The 26,849-nt window shown below is 45.7% G+C and overlaps 1 protein-coding gene across 2 annotated transcripts in view; it reads left to right on the forward strand.

Moving 5' to 3' along the window:
- Positions 1-26,849, forward strand: part of LOC138514123 (protein NEDD1-like) — a 1,022,049-nt gene that overhangs the window by 947,854 nt on the left and 47,346 nt on the right. The window lies entirely within an intron of this gene.

A 26,849-nucleotide genomic window follows, 5' to 3' on the forward strand; every position in this document is an offset into this window, starting at 1 on the left:
CACACAAGGAGTCATTTTTACAGCAAAGTGGTGGGGCATAGTCATGCTTTGGTGGGGTAGTGAGTTTGGGTTACTTAAAACGATGAAGAAAGAAGTGGATAAACTTGAGAAGGAGATCTAGGCAGATGGGGATAGGTTAGAATACCACATGGGGAATGGCTATTCTGGTGGAGCTAAAGGGACTTCATGATGACTTGGACGATGCTGCTACTGCCCATTTGGAATTCAGATTGATGGCTCTTAATATGATAGCCAGATGGTACGAACAGTGGGATAACCAGGTATGTCTTCCCTAGATGGGAAATTTGGATGAGGTTATATCTCTTGTAATAGTAGTACAGTTACCAACTTCTGAACAGATTCTAACAGTAAGGAGATGGTTGGGTCCTTGCAGGCCTTTGATGCACAGGTATACACCATCCTCACAGAGGACGACAAAATCGATGTTTAGCTAGATAGTTGTGACAAAAGGACTTACAAGGATGAGCAGTGGCTAAGCCGCCTACTCTTTCCCCCACACCACTTCTACAAACCAACAGTGATCCCAACCATAAAGGTAAAAGAGGCACAGCTTAGAGATCTACCTTCTTTGTCTTTTGTGGTAAAAAGGGTCAATGGAAGGCAGAACTCTCAGAAGGGGTGTGAATGTGGGCCAACAGCAACCCAATCCACAATAGTACAACATTTACAAAATAAGACAGCCAATCAAGGTTCCATAAAAGTATATATACTTTAATGAAACATATCAATTATACAACTATTAAAAACACTGTATAAACTGTAAAAGAAGACAAAAGATACGAAAATGAACAAACACTCTGGATAATGTAGAGAAACCCTGCAATGCTCACACAGAAAAATGCAACCCACTAGGGAAAAAAAAGTCCAGCACACCTCTTGCAAGGAGAACAAAGTGTTATTTCCACAAAAATAGAAATGCGCCATCAAAGCACTCTGTAAAGCACTCTGCTGCCACGGAACGCTCTTGCAAAATCAGTATGAGCAACACTTTATGAAGGCACTTTATGAAGGCACACAGCGTCATCCGTGACGTAAATGACAATGTACAAATCCAAATGCTGGTTGGTGCGACCCTATACATAGGCTACACGCTCCATAAGGGATGCCAGGCCATTGGTCCTATCCCCTTCTGTCCATCTTCTTCCACGTGGGCGCCCCCTTGCGTGTCATCAGGCATGAAGCTACAATTAATTGGTAATTATTTGAAGAAAAACAATGCAGGCTCTATCTCTAACCTGATGTGGACCTGGAACTGCAGACAAGGGCTAAGAGGATACTTTGAGGTCATTGCATCGTACACACTAACTCTATTCCAGACACGTCGGCACCCATCCAAAGCTCCTCAACCTCATTTTCGCTATGTTTTACCCCTCCCGGCACCTCGCAGCACAAATCGCGTGACCTACGGTGGAGGCAACTGATCCAAGTTTTCAGATCTTTTCTGATCGATTGGGGGTTTAACAGCTTTATCGTTGATGGTCTGTGTCTGACCGGTACCTTGAACTGCTGGGGGTCTAGGGATTGGGGCATCTGGGTGCTATTCCTTGGAGCTGGGACATGGAAGTTCAGAGGCTTGTGGCCCTCCTTCTCATGGGATCGCTTTTCGCAGAGAGCTCAACCCTATTGGGGCCTTGCAGGGTGTATACCTTCTGGGATACGAATGCTGGAATCATGTGACAATGATGGGTCTATGAATCTCTGTAGCTCTGGCCTTCTCACAATGGTCTCAAAGGAGCCAGCGTTCGTATCGTGTCGGTTTAAGTAACACTAATCGTGTCCGCACATGCGTCCTGAGCTATAGCATTCGCGGACATGATTAGTGTTCATTAAACCCACATGATACGAACGCCGGCTCCTTTGAACAGCGCGTTTGTTCGCACAATAGAAGTAATAAGGTAAGCAACTGGTATGGGGGTATGACATTGAAGATCTTCGATCAGATGGATAGAAGCTAAGACTTAGTTACTTTCATTTTCACATAGTCCGAATTGACAGGAGTTGACAATCTAGAGAGCAGATGGCCCGTTCTCTTATATGTACACATAAACACTGATGTTTGAGGTGGTAAGCTAGATGACCGACACAAGTTTCGGTTTGCCCATTTAGGACAGTGACGCGATCAAGAATAGCAATTGGGGTCACGTCTGGTAACACAGTTTTTCAGGTACTGAACTTTAGATTTTACTTGTCACAGATTTCTAAGTATGTATAGAAAATGAACAGGGGGGGGGGTCTTGTGAGTCCTTCTGCCAGACATTAGTCCTAGTACGAGAGACTTACCCAGAGTCTTTAGCTCACTATCTTTCACAGAGAAGAAATATCCCAAACCTATCAGTCTTTGTCCTGCCAACCTCATCAGTAGGGTAGAGCTGTGCCTCTCTAAGAATAGTGAGCAAGGGGTCCACGTCTAGACTCCCATGACCTCCCTTGTTAATTTGCATATTTAAGTAACTTTGGGTCTTACCCTAAGTTATTAGGGGAATCCATACGTGGACCCCTTGCTCACTATTCTTAGAGGCACAGCTCCACCCTACTGATGACCTCCAACCAGACCGAAACATGTGTCTGGGGTTTCTGTTGGTACTCTTGTTCAGAGGAGAATTGCCTAGTATTTCGGTGCTGGACTACCCCAGGGAAGGACATAGACTGATATGTTTGGGATATTTCTTCTCTGTGAAAGATAGTGAGCTACAGACTCTGGGTAAGTCTCTCGCACCAGGACTAATGTCTGGCAGAAGGACTCACAAGACCCCCCTTGTTAATTTAAGTATGTATAGAGACAAACCTGGCTAAATTTACTTTATTTTCTGTCTTTCTATTATCGTGATTGGCTCTCTACTACAAACTATGATGGTGGACGTCTGGTATGTGAAAATTATATTGATTTCTTTATATTTCCTGATTTGGATTTTCCTTTAACGAACATATTTTTCCTTATATTGTTGAATATTACACAACTTACTGATCATTGGCTATTGGGACTATATGTAATTAAAATTGTGGGGAACTGATTTTTGATAATTGTTGTACAGTGTACATCCCTGACGATGGACGTGTCTGAAATGCATTGGCTAAATTTAATTGGGCACTGATGAGTCAGGCACATAGTAACAATGAAATAATTGAAATAATTACATTTATATCTGGATCTACCATAATTCAAGACGAGTTAAACTTTGTTTATTCATTGGAATCATAAAACATCAAGATTTAAAAAGCAACTCCGGAGGGAGAGTGATGAGTGAGCACACTCAGGAACAGACTGATCTGCTTCTTCCCTTTTGACTTATATGCAATAACCTTGTGCCTAGGCTACAGGGTGTGCTCCCACTATAAATTTTTATGATTTTTTTTGTTGAAGTTTTGGAACTCATGATAGTTTTGAAATAACTGAGAATAAGCGGTGCCCACCCCACCTTTTTTTGCTTTAACCTTCTTCATGTTGCCACTCTCAACTCTCGCTCTGCTGTTTAACACTCCTCTGACATCTGCCACCTTCTTGAAGAACTAGACCTTGATGTCCTTGGTCTTACTGAGACACAGATGATGGCCGGCTCTGACACAAGCTTTGACACTCTCTTCCCTGATGGCTACAAGAGCCATTCCGCACCTAGATCCTCCTGGTCCAGCGGGTCGGGGGGGGGGGTCGCCCTGATCTTTCCTGTGTGGAATCCTGCCTCCATCATTCCCACTTAGACCTACTCCTCTTTTGAATGCCTTGTCTGTAGGCTCTCTCTCTCGCTTACCCATTCTCTTAGTGTGGCTACCATCTACTGCCTCCTGGTCAAATCACCTCATTTATCTCTGAGTGGGTGGACCTCTCCACCTCCCTCCTGGCCTCTACCTCTCAACGCCTCCTCCTCAGTGACCTCAATATACATTTAGACACTCCTTGTTCCTACTCTGTACTCTGAGACTCCCTCTCCAAGTCCATCCGCCCCTCTGTCCTGACTCAATGTCTTGATCTCCTCTGACCTCCGACTCTCCATCCCTCTGACCACTCCTCTCTCCTGGAGCGATCACTCCCTCCTCTTCTCTCATCTCTCCCTCCCTTCCTCCCAAGCCAAGCCTACCCCAACACTGCCACGTACCTTCTCGGACATCCGGCCCATGAAGCGTGTGTCAGTTGAGGCTTTTGCTGCCTCTTTCTCTCCCCCTCCACCTCTGGCTGTCTCACATCCTGACACAGCCCTGTCTCTGCTCTACTCTTCAATTTCTGATACTCTTGCTCCTGTCATGAGGATCCGTTTGAAGTCCAAAGCCAAGTGCAATTCCTGGTATGACTCTGACCTAGCTACACTTAAACATAAGAGTAGCGCGGCTGTCCAGCCTCTCCACGCCACCCCTCCTCCCCCCCTCCGTCTGTGCTTGCTGACCCTCCCTTAGCCTCCTCCACCATCCTTCTCGTCCTTTCCTCTTTTCTCCTCTGACGAGATAGCTAGACCATTCCGATCTATGAAAGCCTCGTCAAAACAGGTTCATCCCTGTTCCTCTAAAACCATCAAGGACCACATTGACACCCTCACTCCGGCCCTTGCTGATTTTTTAAACCACTTCTTTGCCTCAGGATCCTTCCCCTCCCCTCTGAACCACTCCCTATTGCATTCTCTTCTCAAGAAACCCATAGCTGATCCTTCTTGTCCAGCTAACTATCGCCCAATTTCCATTACACCCTTTCTGGGCAAACTCCTGGAAAAGTTGGCCATCTCTCAGCTTAACCTTCATTCCAGTTCTTTTGGCTGTCTCCATCCCCACCAATCTGGCTTCAGAGCTGCCAGAAGCACCAAAACTGCTCTCCTGAACATCCGTGAAGATCTGCTCTCCAACCTTGACTCTAACATTCCCTCTGTCCTCATCCTCCTCGATCTCTCTTCTGCCTTCTACACGGTCAACAATACCATCCTGCTCAACCATCTCCGTGATAACCTGAGTATCAATGATCAGGCTCTGGCCTGGCTGACCTCTTTGCTCTCTGATCGACCCTCCCAGGTCCAACTTGCGTCCTACCTATCATCTATCTTCCTCTCTACCTGAGTTGTTCCCCAGTGGTCTAACCTCTCGCCCTGGCTTTTCAACCAATACCTGGCAACTCTCGCCCACTGCATTGCCTGCTCAAATTTCCAGTGCTAAACTGATGACACTCAACTCATTTTCAGGGTGCCCTCGGCCACCTCCTCTCCCATCTCTGATTGCCTAACTGCCATTCAAGATTGGTGTGCCGCCAATGATCTTTGTCTGAATGCCAGCAAGACTGAGATCTCTCCTCATCGGCACACCTTCACCATCCTTTTCCCTCACTCTTTGGCCGGCCCTCATCCTACCCCCACCTGCGAGGCTAAGAACCTTGGGGTCATCTTTGACTCCACACTTTCCTTCTCTGCGCACATCTATGATGTCTCTAAAAAGTAAAACTTCCTACTGCACCTCCTTAGAGGTAAACTGCCTTTCCTTTCCTTCCCCCAGAAGCTCAAGGGCTCCCAAGCTCTGGTTCTCTCTAGGTTGCCTATTGTAACAGCCTCTTTCTAAATCTACCTGCCTCTACTCTCTGCAACTAATCCAGAACAGGACTGCAAGATGTGTCCTTTGCCTCAAGCCCTGGGATCGTATCTCTCCAGCTCTGAAATCCCTCCCAGTGGATGCAAGGATTAAATTCAAAACCCTCTGCATTGGCCACAAGGCTTTCTGGGGCCTGGGTCCAAAATACCTTCAGCTATCCCTCCGCAAAAACCTCCCCTCTCGAGCTCTTCGCTCCTCTAACTCCCTGAGGGTCAGTCGTTTTTCAAAGAAATGAGCTGGGGGTAGATCTCCGTCTTCGGCTGGGGCCTCCCTCTTGAACAGCCTCCCTGCCACTCTAAAACTTGAGGAGACCCATCTCCGGTTCCAGAAGCACCTCAAGAACATCCTCTTTTCTTCTGCCTTCACTCCCCCTCTCCCCTGCTGATTTGTTCTTTGTTGGCACCGTGCACCTGGCCACCCTCTGTCCTCCGGGCTGAGGTACCTGCTCACCCTGCCACCCTCTTGCACTTCTTCCAGGCCACCCCTTGCACTGGGGTCTGTACCTGTACCCATACAGCCCCCCCTTTTTTCCCTTCACTTATCAGACCTACCCTGTCTTACCTAGCACTTGCCAATTGCTTGCTGCACTACCACTGTTTGTTGCCTTTATTCATTTATTTATTTATTTATTTATTTATTTATTATTTATCTGTTTCTCCTTTGCTTCGCACTTTCAACTTCTCCCCCTTTCCATGCACTTTTCCCCTGCCCCTCGCCCATGCACTTGAGCGTTCTCAATGTCACTGGGCCTAGTAAGATCGTTGTTTTGTTCTCCACTGATCCCCCTCCCTTGCCTTGTCGCGCTCTGTAACACTTGTGTACGAGTGTGATACAAATAAAATATCAATAACGTGCCTCTTGTCTCATTCACTGAAATGCCGACAGATCTGAAATCCACATAGCTTCCCATAGCTGTGTGTGCTCACAGGGATGACACTGGCATGCTGCAAATCAGATGTGGCTTTATTTATTTGAACTCTCCCCCCGCCATATCAAACTTTTCAATCAATATTTTTAGGTTATCCTGCCATGTGGTGGGTATTTTATCATAATTCCTTTGAATTTGGACTGAGGTGCAAACCTAAAGAAAACAATGTTTTGGCAATTCTTCATTCGTCCGTTAACCTCAGAGTTATCACAACAAAAGACATTAAATTGGTGGAGTTTACTGAGCTCTTCGTTGGAAAATAACTGGGCATTGGTCCATTTTATTTTCCCAATAGTAGTAGAAATAACTATGGACCATGCTAATGACCTGGAGGCCTCGGGGTACATTGTGGAGAGAAAACAAGACACCATACAAAAGAGGTGGAGTAAAGCACGGGGCTACAGTAGAAAACCAACTGTAGCACCACAGTTTCGATATTGAGGCAGTGGTGGGGAGAGTTTTGGCCACGATTGGGAGAAAACTCTCAACATGATCAATTCATGGGACAACCTGATTGGTGGAAGACAACCTGCATTCAGTTGCATGATTGAATTATGAGTTTCTTACTAGTACTAAATGTTTATGCTGTAACACCAGAGGTTTTGGCTCATTTACACGTAATAATAAGGGATTGTGACTACTTCTTTCCTCTGGCATCTTGCTTTTGCATGAGACTTGGATGATGGGGAACGTTCTGCTGGATGGTTATAAGATCTACCAGAGCAAGGCTTGATATAATGGTATAGGAAGACCCTCCAGTGGATTGATTATAGGAATTAAGCATCATATCCTGCTGATATAATACGTTTGTGGTTTTATACATCCAAATATACAGACTGTTATTATTTCCCCTATGATGAACAGGAAGACCCAGAAGATTATGTTAATGTGTATAATACCACTAGAGATCTCATGACTGCTGATATCATTGCTAAGATAGGGGCAATTTTAGAAAGATGGTCATTTGAGAACATTGAAGTTAGTTATGTATTGGTGGGCGATCTCAACTTTCAGAGATTCTATCTATTTTACTTTACAGGGTAACACTAAGCGATGTAATAATAGGTTGATGGGTAATTTTCAGGTTAATGGAAGGGGTAATAGACTGGCTTGGTCTGAACATAATATACTTGCTTTTAATGAATATGCTTTAGATAGATTTTTATTTAATGGTATTTCCAATGTTTAAATGCATTTATGAATTTGAATCTTCGATAGAGTATTTTACTGTGGCAATAAGACTCTCGGCGGCAGGCCAATACCACCCCAGGTAAAGCCCCCGGGGCCGTAGTTGCAGGCCCGAGCATAGAGAGGGCATTGCCATGGGCAGTATTGGCCCTCCGCCAAGGGTCTTATAGCCATTAGTACCCCAGCCCGTTAGAACGGGGTAGTAATGGCATTTTTTTCTGTTTCGAAACAGAAAAAAAAGTGGAATAAAATGGCTGCCGGGAAAGCGAAGCGTAGTCTGTTTTCCCTTTCCATGGCGGCCATCGGGAACGGACGCGCTGGGAACAGATGTGTTTCCAGTGCGTTCGCTCCAAAAAAAAAGAAGGTAATTGGGGTGGGGAGGGGTTGGGAGGGAGGGGAGCGGATAGTTTGCGGGGGAGGGAGGTAGAGGAAAATAAAAACATGTAACCGATTCCCCGACAAGGGACGAAGGCAGCCTCCAGCCAGGGGGAGGCTCGAAGCAGGGATTGATCTGTTTCGAGCCTCCTCATTGGCTAAGGGGCTGCCACACTTCTCGCCGGGAACAGAGTACCTGACACGCGCAGGACGCATCCACGTACAAGGGAATACTCTGTGGTATGGCTCTCAAAAGAGCCAATCCACACGTTGTATTGCCGGTGTGCAGCGCTTACCAGTTACCAATGTATGTTAGTAAGAGACAGAAAAACCTAGCTAAATACAACAAATGTGAAAAATAATTTTAATGACATGACTATTGTAATACAAAAAAGTGCTCAAGGCAGAAATAAAACCATAAAGAGGGAGGATAAGTCAGTTTTAGAGAGAGAATCTGCTATTACCCGACTCAAGACCAGTTAGAAAAACTGGCTTAGAGTGCACAAGAGCTCGGTGGCTACTACTCAGTGGTTTTTGATGTTTAAAACCCTAAGAGAAAACAACACAAATGTTGGTCACTGATTGTATTGCTCTTCCCCAAAAAGTGCACGGAACAACCATAAATCACCAATGCAATTATAGAGCAAATACTTCAAACCATAAACAGACAGACACAATAACTCACAGCCATGCACTCTTTAGAAGATAATCCACTCTTTACGGCTATTTATTCAAAGATTACAAGTACATAGAAATAACTCACAAAAATAATGAGGACATAGATCATAGAAGAAGTCAAGAAGTCAAAAAGAAATACATCACCGTGAGCGTAACAGAATTCCTCATCTCGTCCAGAAGCGGCTGGAAGACCCCGGGGAACAGCCAGGCCGAGAGTACCACAGCTCACAGGAAGGCCAGACGTAAGCGTCCTTCTCTGGCTGAAGTCTCACCTGACCCCCTCTGGGCTGCCGCATATATACACACTCCACAAAGAGGAGTTAATTCTCAAACCTTCTGGAAATTGCACTTGCGCAGTTGAGGAACAGCTGTCGGTTGCCAGCTTGGTCAATCGAGAGCTCCCCCCAAGAAGCGCAGTGACTCCCTTCTCTAAAAACACACTACACAGAGAACAGTAGCAAGCCATAACAAAGTTAGCTTTCCCAGCAGAAATGGCCTTATACGCATACCAGGTTTGGAAAAGCATGTTTGTCTCAGCACTGTGAATCTAACACTCAGCAAAATGTGTGCAGCGTTTCACTGCGGTATAAAGTAAATATCCAACATGGCTCCGAGCACTCCCAGAATGCATTGCGCACCCGTGCCATTTTGGATCAAGCATAAATCGAGCATAACACTGATAAAGCAGGATCATGCATTGAAGAATGGTAACAGAGATGAATCCGATAACTGAAGGTATTTGGACTAGGCACATTTGTGGGGAATTTTTCAAAAGTGCAAACTGTATGGGTAGTGATCCTGACTAGGATAAGATTTCTTTGGACAATACATTGTGTATCCTAGGAGAGGACATTAAAAGTGCAGTTAAGAAAATCAAACAATCAAGGACCCCTGGCCCAGACGGATTGGCTAATGTCCTTATTAAGAAAGATCCTACTCTTTGGAGACCTATTATCCTGACTATATTTAAGATAGTTTTAGATACAGGAAAAGTCACCAATAGCTGGACTAAATCAATATTAAGTTACAAAGGAGTATGGGAGCCTCACTACTGAGAAAGAACATGGGTCATATACCCTGTTCTATGCAATTTCTTCCACTCAGGAGGGTCTACAACCAGGTGTTAGCTCACTGAACCCTTCACAGAGGAGAAATATCCTTTTGCAATTAGGTCTTTGTCCCACCCACAAATGCAGTCCAGCACTGAAAATGCTAGGCAAATCTCCTCTGAACAAGAGTACCATCAGCAACCCCAGACACGTGTTTCGGCCTCATCAGAGGTGAAGCTTAGCCTCTAAGACACAGTGAGCAAGGGATCCATGTCTGGATTGTAGACCCTCCCAAGTGGGCACCTTCCCAGAGAACATATGAGTCAGCCATGTTTGTTCTCGGTAGAGGGGCTCCTAGACCTTTTTGTGCATAAATCAATATTAATACCAATTTATAAAAAGGGCCCTTGTGATAATCCAGAGAATTACCGTTTATTATCAATGATTGATTCTATCACTAAGATCTTTTCGTTATTTATTTTACAAAGAATAAATAACTGGGTTAAAAGAGAGAATATCTTGGGTACGCACCAGACAGGATTTAGGAAAGGGGCAGGAACAACTTTTAAGCTCTAGGTATTAAATTATCTGATGGGGAAAACTATGAGTACTAAGGTTATGCTTTTGTACATCGCATATGTTGATTACGAAAGTGCTTTCGATAGAGTAGACCGCTACATACTCTGGGAAAAATTGCATTTGTCGGGGCTTGATCCGGTAACACTGCACTTTATTAAATCCCTTTATGCTGATACAAGAGTGCAGATGAGGATGCATCAGGAGGCGATGTTCAGCTTTAAAATTAAAACAAATATTGGGCTTAAGCAAGGATACACATTAACTCCTATACTATTTAATCTTTATGTAGTAGATTTTAAAAAGGACCTAAATTAATGCAATAGTTCCCCGCAGCACATTCGTTCCCATCATGTGAGTTGTCTTATATTTTCAGATGACAGTCATTATGGATCATACCCAGATAGGACTTCAAAACAGTTTAATGAGATTACCGAAGCCTGCTGATACATATCTGGAGTAACTACAAAAAGACTAAAATAACGATAGTTAGGGCAGGGAATAAATGTTGTAACAAGTGTATATATAGAAAATATCTGATGAGAAAATTAAAGTAGTGAACAAATATTTGTATCTGTCAGTGTGTATAACAAACACCTTAGCAGTTGGCACCCTGGCTGCTGGAGTCATGATAAGTTTGTGGAAAATGTGGTGCCATTAAATGTTTTGTGGTACACAAAGGGGGATACTCCACAGAAGGTTTGTTGGAAATATATAGAATGATTATTATACCTTGTGCAATATATGGTTTGGAAGAATATCCTGTTAAGCAAATTGCACGGCTCCAAAAGTTGGAGGGGAAAGTATGGAGCTCTACCGTGGGTCTGCCTAGTACTACTCCCATAGAGGTCATTTTGAGAAACCAGAAAGTGTCTCACCCACTAGTCCCCGGGGATCTGTCTTTCAGTTGGCCAGGACACGGCCATCGCTTTTGGATCCAGTTCCTGGGGGTGGGCAAGTGCGGGAGGATCACCTGGGTAAGGGGTCTTTGGGGATTGGGAGTGAGAAACCGGATGGTAAGACGCAGTATCCCCTTCCCTGTAACACCTTTACCCCATCCTACCAGGTAGGATATTTAGGAACTCTTCTCCCCCCACCCCTCCCTTTTACAACACAAACACTTTCTCATGGACAGCCTCCTATGAGAGAAAACAGACTAACACCCAAGCAAGTACACCCGACGTGTCCCAATACATTGGTCAGGCAATTACTGACCATCACACACACACCTGACTTCCATTAAGCTTCCTCACATGAATAAAAGGCGGTGTACGAGAGCACACTCTGAGCAAGGCAAAGCACACAAGGAAACAGCAGTTTTGAGACGCCAGCTGATCTAGAGGAAAGATGGCAAAAACAGAAGGGGATCGGAAGGAGGGAAATTCCCATGACCTTTTTGACAAGGTATATATAAATGGGTAATCCCTATTTTTTGTTAACGGGGGGTCAAAACTGTAAGAAGGGATTTTCTATGGAGAAAAGGTTTGTGAAAAAACAGATCGACTACCCCTCTCTTTAAGTCCTGTATGGGTCACAGGTGAAGATGAAGGTTAACCTGTACAATTTGTTAGTAAGGTTATCGCCTTTTTGGGAAGAATTGCAAAAAAATGCTGCTAGGTACAAAAATTCTATCTTTTTAATAGTCACAAGAATACCTAAAAACGTTACAAGCTTAACAAAACATAGCAAACTTAATACATTTTCAATTAAAACATTCAGTCATCATTCATCTATTCTAACAGGGGAATACTACAACTTAAACAGCTTTGTGCATAACAGTGAGTCAAAATATGCATTAGTGACAGGGGAAAAAACATTAGGTTTTCCCTTTAGCAGTCGACATATGTTTCGGCCCTTTGTAGTGTACCACCTCTGTCAACAGTGATCACTAAGGTAAATGTTGGGCCATCTTCAGGACAAATGGTTACTTTGTGGTAGATTATTCTTGTTCCCCATTAGGCACACTAGCACATCTATGGTCCATAGACTGAAGTTAGGACTATTGAGACTGGTCAGACTCTCGGATGTGGCCGGGTATTGCCATCTCTGGTCTTGGTTCAGATTAGCAACTTCTGTGGCTTTGTTTTCAAGGTTGGTCTTGCCGCTCTTGCAGACTTCCAGCTTTCACTCGGACATAAACAACACAGATCAAGGCAGCACTATAACCACCAGAATAACGGTACATGCCCTGCCAATGAATGGTACCAAGTGAAATACAGAAATACAAAGACCAACCTTGAAAACAAAGCCACAGAAGTTGCTAATCTGAACCAAGACCAGAGATGGCAATACCCGGCCACATCCGAGAGTCTGACCAGTCTCAATAGTCCTAACTTCAGTCTATGGACCATAGATGTGCTAGTGTGCCTAATGGGGAACAAGAATAATCTACCACAAAGTAACCATTTGTCCTGAAGATGGCCCAACATTTACCTTAGTGATCACTGTTGACAGAGGTGGTACACTACAAAGGGCCGAAACATATGTCGACTGCTAAAGGGAAAACCTAATGTTTTTTCCCCTGTCACTAATGCATATTTTGACTCACTGTTATGCACAAAGCTGTTTAAGTTGTAGTATTCCCCTGTTAGAATAGATGGATGACTGAATGTTTTAATTGAAAATGTATTAAGTTTGCTATGTTTTGTTAAGCTTGTAACGTTTTTAGGTATTCTTGTGACTATTAAAAAGATAGAATTTTTGTACCTAGCAGCATTTTTTTGCAATTCTTCCCAAAAAGGCGATAACCTTACTAACAAATTGTACAGGTTAACCTTCATCTTCACCTGTGACCCATACAGGACTTAAAGAGAGGGGTAGTCGATCTGTTTTTTCACAAACCTTTTTGACAAGGAACTGTTATTTTCCTGAACCCTTGAGAATAGAAAGTGCAAGTCCAGGAAACCATGCTGAAGAATCCTTCATTGTGTGTCAGAGATACCCGGGACCCTCCCGCGTCAATAATCAAGGCAGGGAGAATCACCAGCCGCTGTGGTACCATTCTTGGCTCCAAGAGGAAAGCAGCGTCAGTGACATCAACACAGCCGATGAGTTGGAGAGACCGATACAAGACAGATCTGTGTTGAAGCCAAGGTTCCAAACAGCAACATTGTATGGCGAGCGCTGGAACGAACATTGTTAAAAACGCGTGTGATAAGGTAAAGCAAAATCCTGTGCACAGTCAAAAGTCTTTGATTTTGATGAAGTAGAGAAATTTGGTTTGAGCCCGTCGGAGGGAGGCCATTTGAAGGTTTTGTGTCAGAGTGGGTCTGAGCCCGGCGGAGGGGGACCCGGGGTAAATCACCCGAGAAGACGTATATGTGAAATCCTAAGAAGAAAGGAACTTTAATGATTTTTGTGTTGCATCAGGCCCTCTGAAATAAGAGACTTTGGATGGTAAAGAGACTTTGGCACAGAAGGCCTTATGTTGAAGTTCTGCACTGTATCCTTGTGCTAGAGAAGCCAGAGAGTGTGCTAAGCTTGAATGTGCCACCTTCTCCCGTGCTGAAAATTTGGGGAAGGGAAGCCAACGGCTTCAATATCCTGACATATAATTTCTTGAACACTTTTCTTTTTGCATAACATTGTTTCCCACACTATTTGTATTAAGAAGTAAGGATTGGCAATAGGTTTATTAGAATAGGGCTGTTTATTTTTACAGACTCAACTAGTACTGCGTTATTTGATGTTCGTACCTTGCTCCCATCTTTAGATTTAAGTTTAGATAGGCATTTGTCAAACCCAATTGAAGTTCAGTAAACACCCTTGAACTGTGATCACTTGTGTCTGTCTTACTATTTGTTACCATGCCTTTCTTACACTATACATAGTGAATTAGTTTTGATAGCCATGGAGCCTACTAAAACAATTGCTATAGGAATTTGTTTGATGAAGATTTTAAATGAAAAGCATAACGATAAATCGTTGTACTCCTATTTTGTATAGAATTAAATCCAGCTTGGTCCGGTGGAAATTAAAACCTGGCTGGCAGACATCGACATGTATTTATTTATCTGTAAAGCGCACAGTCACCAATGAGGATATTATGGTGTTAACTGTGAGAGACAAGGCAAAGTAGAAAAAAAGAGAAATAGTAGAAGACGAGGGTCTGAAATGAAAAAAAGTCTTTAAGGCCTGACTAAAAGAGAGTTGGTCCTGTGCATTCCGTAGAAACGGAGGCAAAGCGTTCCAAAGTTGAGCCACCACATCTGAAAAGGCACGACCCCTGGTCCTAGAGCATTAGAAACAAGCGACCTGAATGAGACAGAGATGCCAAGCAAGGGGCGTGGCCAGCAACAGACGTGAGCCTGCAGAGTTCCGTTGCTGGCCTGTAAATATCCTGTGATATCCTGGATTTTCGTACCGAATTTGAGCAATGTCGAGGGCAGAGAAGCAGGCGAGCCGAGTCGCTGCCTCGCAATTCCTGGGACAGATGTGGAACCACCCGCAGAGAGCAACACAACAGGTTGATTGCTGGGCGATGTCAACCATGTTGTTGTGGTAACCCTGCCGCGGTGCCATATGGAGGGAATCTAGTCCAGAGATGCTGGCCACAACAAAGAGGTAAGTCAGCTCTGCAAGCTGAGCATATGACAGGCTTAGATAGCGGGAGCAGGGAGACGCAGCTTCCCGTCCACGCAGGAGTGAACGGGAAGTGCCCACCATTAGCAGAGATCTCAACGGAGGAGGGCATTTGGTGTGAGGCAACCGAGGTCAGAGTGAGCGAAAACGGAGATCGGGCAAAGGAGCTAGGCAGAGGAGGCCTTCTTCAAGGTATTTAGGCAACAGCTAAAGCGAGGAGGGGGGGACCTGACCAACAAGTGCTGCGCAGGTGCGGGCAGTAGAGACCCCAACAAGTTATTGATTATATCTTCTGCGTCATTCACTGTAGCAGGAGAGGAAGGTCCCTAGGGGGAGAACCGGCAGGAGATAAGCAAAGTAAAGCAAATAAGAAGGAAAAGGAGAGAGAAAGAGGAGATGAATACTATATATATATATATATATATACATATATATCATAAAAGACAAAAGGACAATTGACACAAGAGAAACTAAGTGTAAAAAAGGGCAGTAGCAGACGCAGTGATTGATAAGAAGAACCTTAACTTAAAGCAGACAATTACTGAGATACTGAGGTTAGGCCAGGGACATTTGGGGACAGTCTAACGGGGCTGGCTTTGGCTACACATTGACAAACTAAACGAGACACACTTGCAGTATGAGTGGGCCGCAACCCCCGTCCCCCCCGGATCCCGTGGAGGAAGAGCAATGGTGAAGGCACAAAAGATGAAGGTGTATGTGGGCGTGAAGCCAACATCGTACAAACAGACACCGGACCGACAGGAGGAAATGTAGGCACAGAACTAGCAACAGGGGGGTTACCATGGATTGTCTTATGGCAGTGATTCAAGACTTGGAAAGCCCTGGAGAATACAATTCAGGAGGTTGGGTTGGATGTAACCCTGGTGCGTGCTGATCTGAAGAAAGCGAATGACGGGGTGTCTGCTGCGGAACAGCTGGTCAGTGACTTGGCGGACACAGTGGAGTTGCTACAGAATCAGGTTAAGGGCCAGGTGGGAGCTACAAGTGTCTTCGAGGATAGAGCAGAGGGTGCAGAGGGCCGCTCCTGGAGGTGTAATATTCAATTGATAGGGGTGCCTGAACGAGAAGAGAATAATTGCACAGAATTGTATGTGGAAAAACTGGTAATGGACACTCAATGCCCGCAGGGTATTTAAAAATTGTTCACGGTGGAGAAGGGTCCATAGAGTGCCGGGGCGCTCGCCATCACCAGGAGCACCGCCTATGGAAATAATTGCTTAAATACTTAATTTTAGAGATCGGGATGTAATCCTACAGGCAAGACGCATCAGCAGCATACTGCAAGGAAATGTGAAGATACTTATATTCGCTGGCTTTAGGCAAGAAGTACAGAAACAAAGGTCGTCCTTGGATGCAGTAAAGCGAAAACTTCGGGAATGTAATTTGAAGTACATGATGTTCTTCCCAGCCAAGTTGAAGGTGCTGGCTGACAGGAACTCTTATTTCTTTCTCTCAGCGGCTGAGGCATGGTCCTGGTTGGAATCGCGGAGCGGAAGGCGACTCAAGATACTGGCAAAGAGGGAAAATCCCACCAGAGACTTAGGAACAGTTTCATAGATAGTCAACGCAAACCTGAAAGCAGAATGAGAGGGCAGGACTCTGCCAACACATGCCCTGGAAAGACGTATGGGACACTGGGGTGAAGAAATATTGATGGCTGATCCGACAGGGTAGCCACACCCCGGACCATTGCTCCATTAGCCCTAGAGAGGTGCTGCTGATATGGTGGATGGATTGGAAGGTAGCACTGCAACCTTTACGGATGACCAGCAGCATGAGTATGCTGTAGTTGAGAGTGCAAAGTTTATGTTGCAATTGGGATTTGGGGGAATTAACGGTTGGGGAGTTAGGGACTGGGGTAGGGGGATTCGGGATATAGTTATGAGCTGGGGGATGGGCAAGTATAAGTGAGGTGGGGCATAGAGAAGCGAGGGAAAGGGTATAGCTGTGGTTGCAGATGGAACAACAGTTTGGTTGGTTAAAAAGAGGGTCAGGACTCCACACAAGAGAATGAGACCAGGAGGATTGGATGGGGAAGGGCAGCGAAATGGACCGGCCCGGGCCAGATGATGTTTCTGGGGCGGGGGTGGATGGTGATTAAGATAGGGACGTGGAATGTTCGGGTCCTGGGTAATAGGTCCAAACGAGCAAAGGTACAGAGGTTTCTGAAACACCATGGCATCCAGGTTGCATTGCTGCAAGAAATGCATTTGACAGGCCCTGACCGGAGGTGGGGGGGGCACGGTGGTGGGATACACATATTCGTCGTATCTGGATGGAAAATAAGTTCTAGATACAGATTGAAATTACCAAAGGAGGTTCTATGGTTAGGATGTTTATGATGAGGGGGATATTGGAGGGGCAGAGCATTTACATAATCAATACATATGCTCCTAACATATATAATGAGGAATACTTTCCATCAGTGGTGGCATTGATGGAAGGAGACGCAGCAGACATTCTCATCTGTGGCAGGGATTTCAATTGCTACCTAGATCTGGCCAGAGACCGATCAGGAGCAGATAAACTGCTTCGGCTAAAATCAACAAGGTCCCTAAACACAGTGGTGTCCTGGCTGGACTTGTTGGAATTGTGGAGGGGAACACATGGGGATGATAGGGAATATCCCTTCCACTCGCCGGTACATCACACATCCTCCCGATTTGATTATTTTTTCGTAGGGAGGGAACAAACACATGGATTTTGCCATACAGAATATCTGGGGAAGGTTTTGTCTGATCATGCTCCGTTGGTAAGCATGTTTAAGGGGGTATTTAATAGGACAGACTAAGGGGGGAGTCGCTGGAGGTGTTAAGGATCTCGGTATGGGAGGAAATAATCAGGTTCCTGGAGCAGAACAAATGGCCAGTATATGAGGTAGGGACTATGTGGGAAGCCCGTAAGGTGATGCTGAGAGGGGTATGCATCTCCAAAGTGGTGGGGATGTGGAGAACTCTGTTGGACTCCTTGAAAGAATTGGAACAGCAGATCAGGAGTCTGGAGAATGACATGGGCGAGGGGTGCAGGGTTGGGACAGACCTGGCTGAGGCACTCTGCATTCAGCAAGAATGTCAAGAGACACCAACCAGGTTTGATAAGGGGAAGCACACACGGAAAATAAACAGAGAAGGGGACAATGCGGTGTGCCTACTGGACATGCTGATTAGGAGAGAGTCAGATAAAGACTCCTACACAGATTTACGATGAGACAGGGTAACAGGCAGTAACGCAGCAACATATTAATGGGCTATTCCAGGAATATTACAAAACAATATACACTAGCAAAGGCAGGCACACAGAAGGGGATTTGTTGGACATCGCGCAGGTGCCTCAGTTGTCAAAAAGTCAGAGGGAGAGCCTTGACACACCCAAAGAGGAAGAGGAGAGCAGCAGGGCCCTCCGATCGATGCATAGAGGCAAATTCCCTGGCACACACTGGTTGCCGGTGGAATTTTACCTAGAGTATGCAGACACATTGGTTCCCCTATTGAAACGGGTGTATGAGGCAGAATATGTTAGGTGAACTCTACCGGGGACAATGAGACAGGTGTTAATTACGGTACTGTTGAAACCCCAGAAGGATCCAAATTATTGCAACTCCCATAGACCTATCTCTCAGATAAATGCGGATACAAAAATTTGATGGAAGTTGATAGCATCCAGATTGGCAGACGTGATTCTGGCCCTCAATCACCAAGATCAGTGTGGGTTTGTGGGCGGGAGGAATGCATCAATGAATATTAAGAGGCTACATTACATAATGGAGCAGGTACAGGGCTTCAAGGAAGAATTGTCGGTAATGGCCTTGGACACAACCAAAGCCTTTGACTCAGTGGAATGGCCTTGGCTATTTAAGGTATTACAAGCGTTTGGGCTGGGACCTGGTATACAAAAGTGAATACATCTACTGTATAATAGCCCAAACGCAAACGTCCAAACGGGAGGTTGGATTTCCACACAGAGGGTATTAAAAAGGGGCGCTAGAGCTCTGGAACCGTTGGTGGGTTATTTTAGAAAGTACATGCCGGAGAGTGGGATTAGGGTCCAGGGCATTGTACATAACATATCTCTATACGCAGTTGATACATTGTTATATATCAGTGTAACCCTAGTGAGAATATTCCAGTATTATTGGAGGTACTTCACAACTTTAGATGGCTCTCTGGTTTTTGGGTAAATAAAGAGAAGTGTCTTCTATTCCCACTGGGGGAGGCTGCGTTGGCGTCCCAGGGAGCTGCTCCCACAGTGGGAGGTGCGATGGGAATTACAGTCCTTCCGCTACTTGGGTGTTAATGATTTTCATGAGATGAAGGAAACCTCTCTCTATAACACATGAAGGGCATTATCGACCATAGGTGACTCAGTGGAGTTTTGGAAGACCATACCACTATCATTCATGGAGAAAATCGCTCTCTGGAAGATGGTGGTGCTACCTATATTACTTTTATTATTTTACGAACATTCCATACAGGATAAAAAATCTTCTTTACAATGTTGGATATGAAAATTGGGTAGTTATTGTAGGGTGCGGGCCATAGATGGTGGCATTAGATACATTACACAGATCACACTTAGATGGGGGGGCTCACGCTGCCGGATTTTGAAGCTTACTTCGTGGCAGCTCAACTGCAGATGGTTACCCACTGGGATGACTCGCCGGAAGGGGATCTGAGGAGATTCCTACTGGGGTTTCCGAAGAACAGGGAAGGAATTGAGCTGCTAAGGGACCCAATGGGGGAGATGGGAATGAGCACAATATACACAGTTCCGAAAGAGATCTGGATAAATCTTCAGAAGAAATTGGTCACAGATTTATAGCCCGACTTTACCGTTTGGGTTTGATCCAGTCATACAGGAGATACTGACACATTTGGATGCAGGCAAGATGCAAGGTGGAGGCAGTACCAGGGTAGGAGATCTCTACACAGAGGGGAAGTTGTTGACATTTCACCAGTGGAGACAACAGTACGATATACCCAAGGGAGCCTTTTTGGGATATGCCCGATTAGAGAAACAACTAGCTGATTTATGGAGTGAGACTCCTGAGGAGCCAGAGCTCAATCCCTTGTTACAGCAGGTGTTAGACGTGGGCTGGGAGCAGAGGAGCTATCTTGACCCTGTATAAGGGGATTGGGGAACAGAAACCGAGACCGGTGCTAGGGGTCAAAGAAAAGTGGGAGAGGGACATGGGGTGTGAGATTTCAGAGGAGAAATGGTCTCAAATTTGGGAGCAGGTCAAAGGGTATCTAGAAATGCAAGGTTCCTCTTAATTCAGTATAATTTCTTGCACAGAGTGTACAAGACTCAATCTCGGTCCGTGCGATTAGCCCACGGCACTCACACTGCTGTCCTTGTTGTGGGGAGGCATCAGCAGGATTCTGGCCTATGACCTGGGAGTGCCCAATGATTCGAACATTGGGAGGAAGTGGTGATGAAATCAAATTTGTGGAGACACATTGCATATTAATGTCCCCAGAGATATGCCTATGGGGACTGATACGATGTGGAAAACTAGCCAGAATGCGAAAAACAATGGGGACAGGTCTACTAATTTTGGCCAAGCATAGGATAGCAATTTCTTGGAAACACCCAGGGGCCCCCTCGGTGTAATCTTGGGTGAAGGATGTGCATCCGTCGGGGACAGCCAAAATAGAGGTACTAAGAGGGCGGAAAGCCTTGCTCGAGGAAGAGGAGGCCAGAATGGATCGGGGGCTAATGCTTAACAAACTAATGATGTCACCAGACCTGCGGTTGCCCTGAGGAGGGGCAGATAAGAACTGAGTGGCACTCAAGGGTTAACTGAGAAGGAGGCCGGGGAGTTTGCAGGGGGGAGAGGGGTGTGTACACTGCTGGACAAATGCTTGATCTGAACGGGTCCTGGAACTGTTTGAAATGTTCACCAAAACTAACTGTACCAACAAACGTATTAGTTGCATATGTGACACAAATGCGTTGTGTGGAAAAAGGCAAAATAAATAATAAAAAGGAGTGTATGCTGGGCTCTCACTTTTCCCGTGGCCATGCGCGAGAAGGCCACAGAGTCCTGGTTTTCCTGGAATTCTTGGACTTTCCCATTTTAAATTTAAGAAAATTAAAGAAAAACTACATGTCCGCACCTGGCCGCGGGAGACTTTGAGGCTATGTGTATTATTTTTGATGGCATTGTTTGTTTTTAAGCACAGTTTTTGAAAAAACGTATATTAATGTCTGTGGAAATTTATTGAAGTGCAATTTCCTTGGGTAAAACCTAAACAGGCTGCTCTCCTTGCCACCCATGCCTCAGGCATGACCTCCTCATGCCCCTTTATTTCCTGAAGTCTCAGGAAGAGTAACTATTTTTGAAAGTTCACCACCCAGGTTTTTATGTTTGTTCATTGCCTGACAATTTGTATTATGATACTGCACGTTAATTAATTTATATTTCTCGCTCATGTGTTAACATTATGGTAATACTATTGTTGTTCCTGCTTTCTTTTTGAGGTACAATATATGTGATTTACGAGAACAACTTTGGACTCTGTGATATGGCATTTAGTTTGTATTTGAAAAATACAAATAACTTTTATAATAAAAAATGGCATTGGACCGGGGGGGGGGGGGCAGTAGACAATGATTTAACAAGCCTGAACAGTTTCCTAGTTTTGTTCACTGCTAACTCCAATTGCAATGAACAAAGTAGATGTTTGGCTTAAAAACCGGCAGCCTCAAAAACTGCAGTGGCTCGGCACAATGTCCTGCAGGAATTTAGGCAGTAAGAAGCCTGCCACTTGCACTCAGCTTGTCTGTGGAGAAGTCGAAGACCAGCCAGTGCTGGAGAAAACCAGGGTTCTGAGGGTAGCCTACAGGGTTTCTACTTTCTTAATGGGGCCAGGATATCCGTCATGACAGAGCAGGCTGTGGAAAGTGAGCCCACATCCACTGTCTGTAATGGTGGACAAACTGCAGGATTTCCCCGGACAACAATGAAGTGTCAAAAGATTGCCAATTGTGGTACGTGGTGGACCAAATACTGGAAGATCAGCAGAAGGAGAAGAGGAAATAGCAAAAGGAATAACAAAGTAGTCTGACCACACCACAGGTAGGTGGGGAAACATTGCCACTGGCCCCTGGCCTGCGAAAAGCAGATCCAGTGTTTTCCCCATGAGTCGGCACCTCAATCAATTCAGGGAGAGCCAGATCATGTAAGGCGGACAACAGCTGTGCCGCCTGCAGGTCCACCGGATTGTTTGGGTGAAAATTAAAATCTGCTAAAACAATAAGCTCAGTAGCCTGCACATTCAAATGTGCGATGACCTCAGAAAAAGCCAAGGCAAAGCTATGGTCATATATGGAAGGCTGATATGTGAGAAGGAGCTGAACAACATGAGAGGGGGAGAGGACTATCCTTAGTAGGAGTGCATCCGTTTTTAGATTATGCGTGAACATGGGGGTTGTACATAAAAAGCATGAATGGTAGATCAAGGCCAGCCCACCTCCCACTTGTTGGTGGAGGGGGGGAGATCCCACTTTAAAATACAGTATTCATGTGGCAGTACAACGGCCACCCACAGGCCAGATGCCGCAGTAAGCCACGGTTCAGTAACGAAAACCAAATCAGACAAGTGTTCCTGGAGGAGTTTGTGAATGGACAAAGCATGTCCCCCCAAAGAACGGGCATTAAACAAAGTCTGCAGTATTTGTATTCAGTCAGTCTAATGGTGGGATTGCATCGGCACCCTCGACACCGACGCAGCCACCTTTATACAAACCCTGGCTTTGTCTGTAGTGGCAGCGGCTATGGGACCCACTTGTGGATGCCAGGAGGGAGAAAAATGTGACTCATTCCATATTTTTTCGTCTGCTACTAAAGGTCTTCTTGGAGACATTACAGAATTGGTGAGGGCTTCGATCCATGAGGGCTTAGCATCACTTAATAAGAAGGGGAAACAGCTTGGTTCTAAGGGCGATGGCGGGGCTAAAGGGTTAAGCTTTCTGATCGGCCTCGTCATACAGGCACTGCAGACACAAGAGGGGGTCAGAATCGATTCAATGGATAGGGACCCCACTAATTCTATTAAGGCTGTCTGCTCACACTGTACTAGCCAATCTTTTGCTCATCCTGGGCCGACTACTGCTGGGTCTATGGGCATGGACGAACCTGCTGTTCTTAAAGGGAGAAGAGGGGACTAGTAACTGTGACTACCTACTGGATTCCCAATCCTCTTCCATAGAGAATCCTGCATCAGACAACGACAAGGAGATTGGTCTACCTGGCACCAATAGCCGGATATGTGGAAACAAGCAGACGTTGCCAGATGGGCACTTGACATCCCCACCCCAAGACTTTATATTTTCTTTGCTTTCTAATCTGCATATTAGTCTGAATCTTGCTCAAGACTTTGGCAGCTACACACACAAACCTAAGGGGGCTCTAATGGGGCAACAGGCTGTGTTTAATAGTTTGTCTAATCTTATGATGTACATAGGTCTTTCTAAAGGGGTGGTCCCTGCTAATGAGGATATTGGGTGCATTAAAGTCAAGGCATTGGGTGATGTCCAAAAATGTACCAGGTTAGAAGAAAGCATATCCCTAATTTATGATCTTTTAACCACAGGTGGGAGGTTGCCTCCATATGTGGGAACAAACACAGAGAAGGTGGTTTTGGTTTGTGAAGTAAATGTGCCAGACCGGGCACAGTTGGAGACCCCCCCTTGCCCATGTATATCCATATATTAACACAACTGTACGTTGAGTAGCGCCCAATAGTCCAGCGGCACCTTTGGAGGCTGCCACATGTCTTGAGAATATCCAAATGGTGTCTTCGGCTCACCCAGTAATGGGAGACAACTCAGTGACAATGAACAAGCGGCCACCATAGTTTTGAATACACCAATTGTCAAGGGTCGATGTATTGATTGACCTAGATCTTCAGTCGAGAATAAATGAAGAGACCGATGGTGTCTCTCCACTGGGTGAGCAAGTTCACGTCCGAAAGGCTAACGAGGTGGGTTCTACGACTACACCACTTCCCGACAATTCAACCAGGCTGAAGGTCCACCTGACTAATACTGAGATCATTCTGCCTTTTTTGATCTCTGCTTCTACAAACGCACTTCCAAATGGTGGTCGGCTATTTGCGTCCATAACACCAACTCTGTTTCCTGACAAAGCAAGCCCACCTCCTTCTCTGGCTGGGGATTGGCTCCTACACCTGGCCTCCCTTACTTATCCAGCCAATTACGCCGGCAGGCGGAAGCCGGCCCTCTCACCAAATGCCAGGAACCTAAGGCCCCATGTGTGCCATCCCTCAATCGAGAAGCAGGCAGCTTCACCGCAAGAGCAGAAGATCTCTCTTCTTTGCCCTACCCTTCGCTGAGGCTGCAGGAGCAGCGAGCCCTTGCAGCATTCCTCGAGGTAAGCCCATGAGGCTGGTATGGTTTGTCTCTGTGAAATGCAGAATTGTTGTCAAAAGGCTCAAATGCAAGCATTCCATCCACATTTGCCTTGTGTACTTTCAGCTATGATCAAGATTTCATTGCGGCAGATTAGCCTTGTTAAAATTCTGCCTTTATTGATCGCCGCTTCTACAAATGCACTTCAAAATGGCGGTCGGCCATTTGCGTCCCTAACAACCAACTCTACTTCCTGACAAACCAAGCCTGGCCTCCTTCTCTGGCTGGGATTGGCTTCTACACCTGGCCTCTCTCTTACGCTCACCTGGTCTCTGTGGGGACGTTCGGGCATGGTTGGAGCCCTCCCTGGACTTGGCTCCCCTGGATCAGCCTTTACCCCCAGCTGCTGTAGTGTGGACTGCTCTGGTTGCTGGCATTGCCCTTGGGAGAAGGTAAGAGGCAGTAAGAATGCTGCGGTTGAATTGCGATCCCCTTGAACCCTTTGTTCTAGAGTGAGATGAGCATTTCCCATATGGTCTCACCTGTGCTTGTGTAAGGATGAGCTCTCTGTCCTGCTTCTCATCAGCAGGGGCGCCGTTGATGCACCTAGTTGCTTCACTGGTCCGTGTGCATGGCGGCCCAGACCGGCTGTGACCAATCCACTTTGTAGGTAAGTGTTTGTAACCATGATTATTGCCCGTATCCTTTGCAATATCTTTTCCAATGATTATTGTCCATAATTCTTGTAATGTCTTTTCTCTCCCCAATAGTTGTGAAGATGACCACGCAGTGTCGCTGTGTTGGAAGCAGGTCCAAACGGTGCCAGAGGGGAATTGAGCGGTCCCCACTTGAAGGTAAGTAGGGTTTTAAGGTTGTATGCAAGGCTTATGTGTTGCACGGCCAAGCTTAAAATGTGTATGCAGTTTCTAACCTGAGCGTTCCTTTCTCTTGCAGGAATGATCTGACAGCGTTTGATGGAGAGCGGCGATCCGAGGACCTGTCAGCGGGTGCCAGATGGATGGATCCGTGAGGATGCTGGAACAGGTGAGGATGCGGCCCGACTCCAATGGCTCCGGGAATCGGGTAAGAAGCTAAACGCTGCAGCCAATGGTTTTGCAGAGTCAGGTAAGCTGCGCGCTGAATATGCAGAGTTGGTATCAGGTAAGCTGCGCTTCGAGCGATGATGTGGCTGGAATCAGGTAAGATGCGCGCTGGAGATGCAGAGTTGGAATCAGGTAAGCTGTGCTTCGAGTGATGGTATGCTGGAGTCAGGTAAGATGCGCGCTGAAGATGCACAGTTGCAATCAGGTAAACTGCGCTTCCAGTGATGGTATGGCTGGAGTCGGGTAAGATGCGCGCTGAAAATGATGTTCCAGAACCTGATGAGGAGCGTGCTGAGCTGGAAACAGTTAAGTGTGCAGAGAACACTTTCTTATGAGCCTGGTGCCAAAGGCGCCAGGACTGGGTCCATTTGGACCCTTTGGAGTATAATGGTAGTGGCCCTTGACCAGTGGCCATGACACTCCCCTTCTTATACAGCCAGTCACGCCGACAAGCGGAAGACGGCCCTCTCACCTAAGGCCCCGTCTGTGCCTGCCCGGGCTGGTACGGGCCCTGGGCTCCACAACCTGGCCTTACAGCTCACATCCCGCTGCAGTTAATTTCTCAGACATACAACGTTTTGCTGCTCGACTAGCTGCACTATCAGGTGATTTCAGTGTCCTCCCTAGCCCTCTGATCTTCCAAATCATATCAAGTAGCCACCACTGGTTTGGCCCCTGACACCTCTGTGACTGTTCTTGAACCTACCCAACGCATTTCGCACGCCACCCACCGTACTGCCTCACTGCAACCCATTTACCCCTAAGCACTGTGCGCCTAGAATCTTATTGTGTAGCATTGCCGATCCACGGGCCTAAACATTTCTTATTCCTGTGGTTCGTTTTGGCCAAACTGTGTACCCAAATTTATGATGCTCCTTTACTTACTGGTAACTACATGTTTTGATGTAGTAACCTGTACCATGAAATTGCCCTTCCAAACTGTTTAGCCAAATTTATGATGCTCTTTACTTACTGGTAACTGCATGTTTTGATGTAGCACCCCGTACCTTGAGGCGTGGCTCTCAAATTGTGCACCCAAATTTATGACGCTCCTTACTTGTAACTGCATGTTTTGATGTAGCACCCCATACCATGAGGCGTGGCTCTCAAATTGTGCACCCAAACCCTTGTCTGTAAGTAACCACTGTAACTACTCATTCAAGCAAAAAGTATTCATGCAACGTTTGTATCTTTCCACCGTTGCAAGTAACCACTGTAATCACTTTCTTAAGCAATAAGCACCTTGATGCCTTTGGGTTATGTGTGCTATATAAGTGTCAAAATAAATAAGATGCGACAGGGGTACTGGTACATGTCCTGAGTCTCTGACTGAACCGGATATAGGAGCGGCTATCTTGCCGCTTATGGCGCAGCAACCGACTTTAGGATTTGGGGATGGAC

This window comes from Ambystoma mexicanum, chromosome 12 (assembly GCF_040938575.1).
Source record: "Ambystoma mexicanum isolate Mex_15411 chromosome 12, UKY_AmexF1_1, whole genome shotgun sequence".
NCBI classification, from domain to species: Eukaryota; Metazoa; Chordata; class Amphibia; order Caudata; family Ambystomatidae; genus Ambystoma; species Ambystoma mexicanum.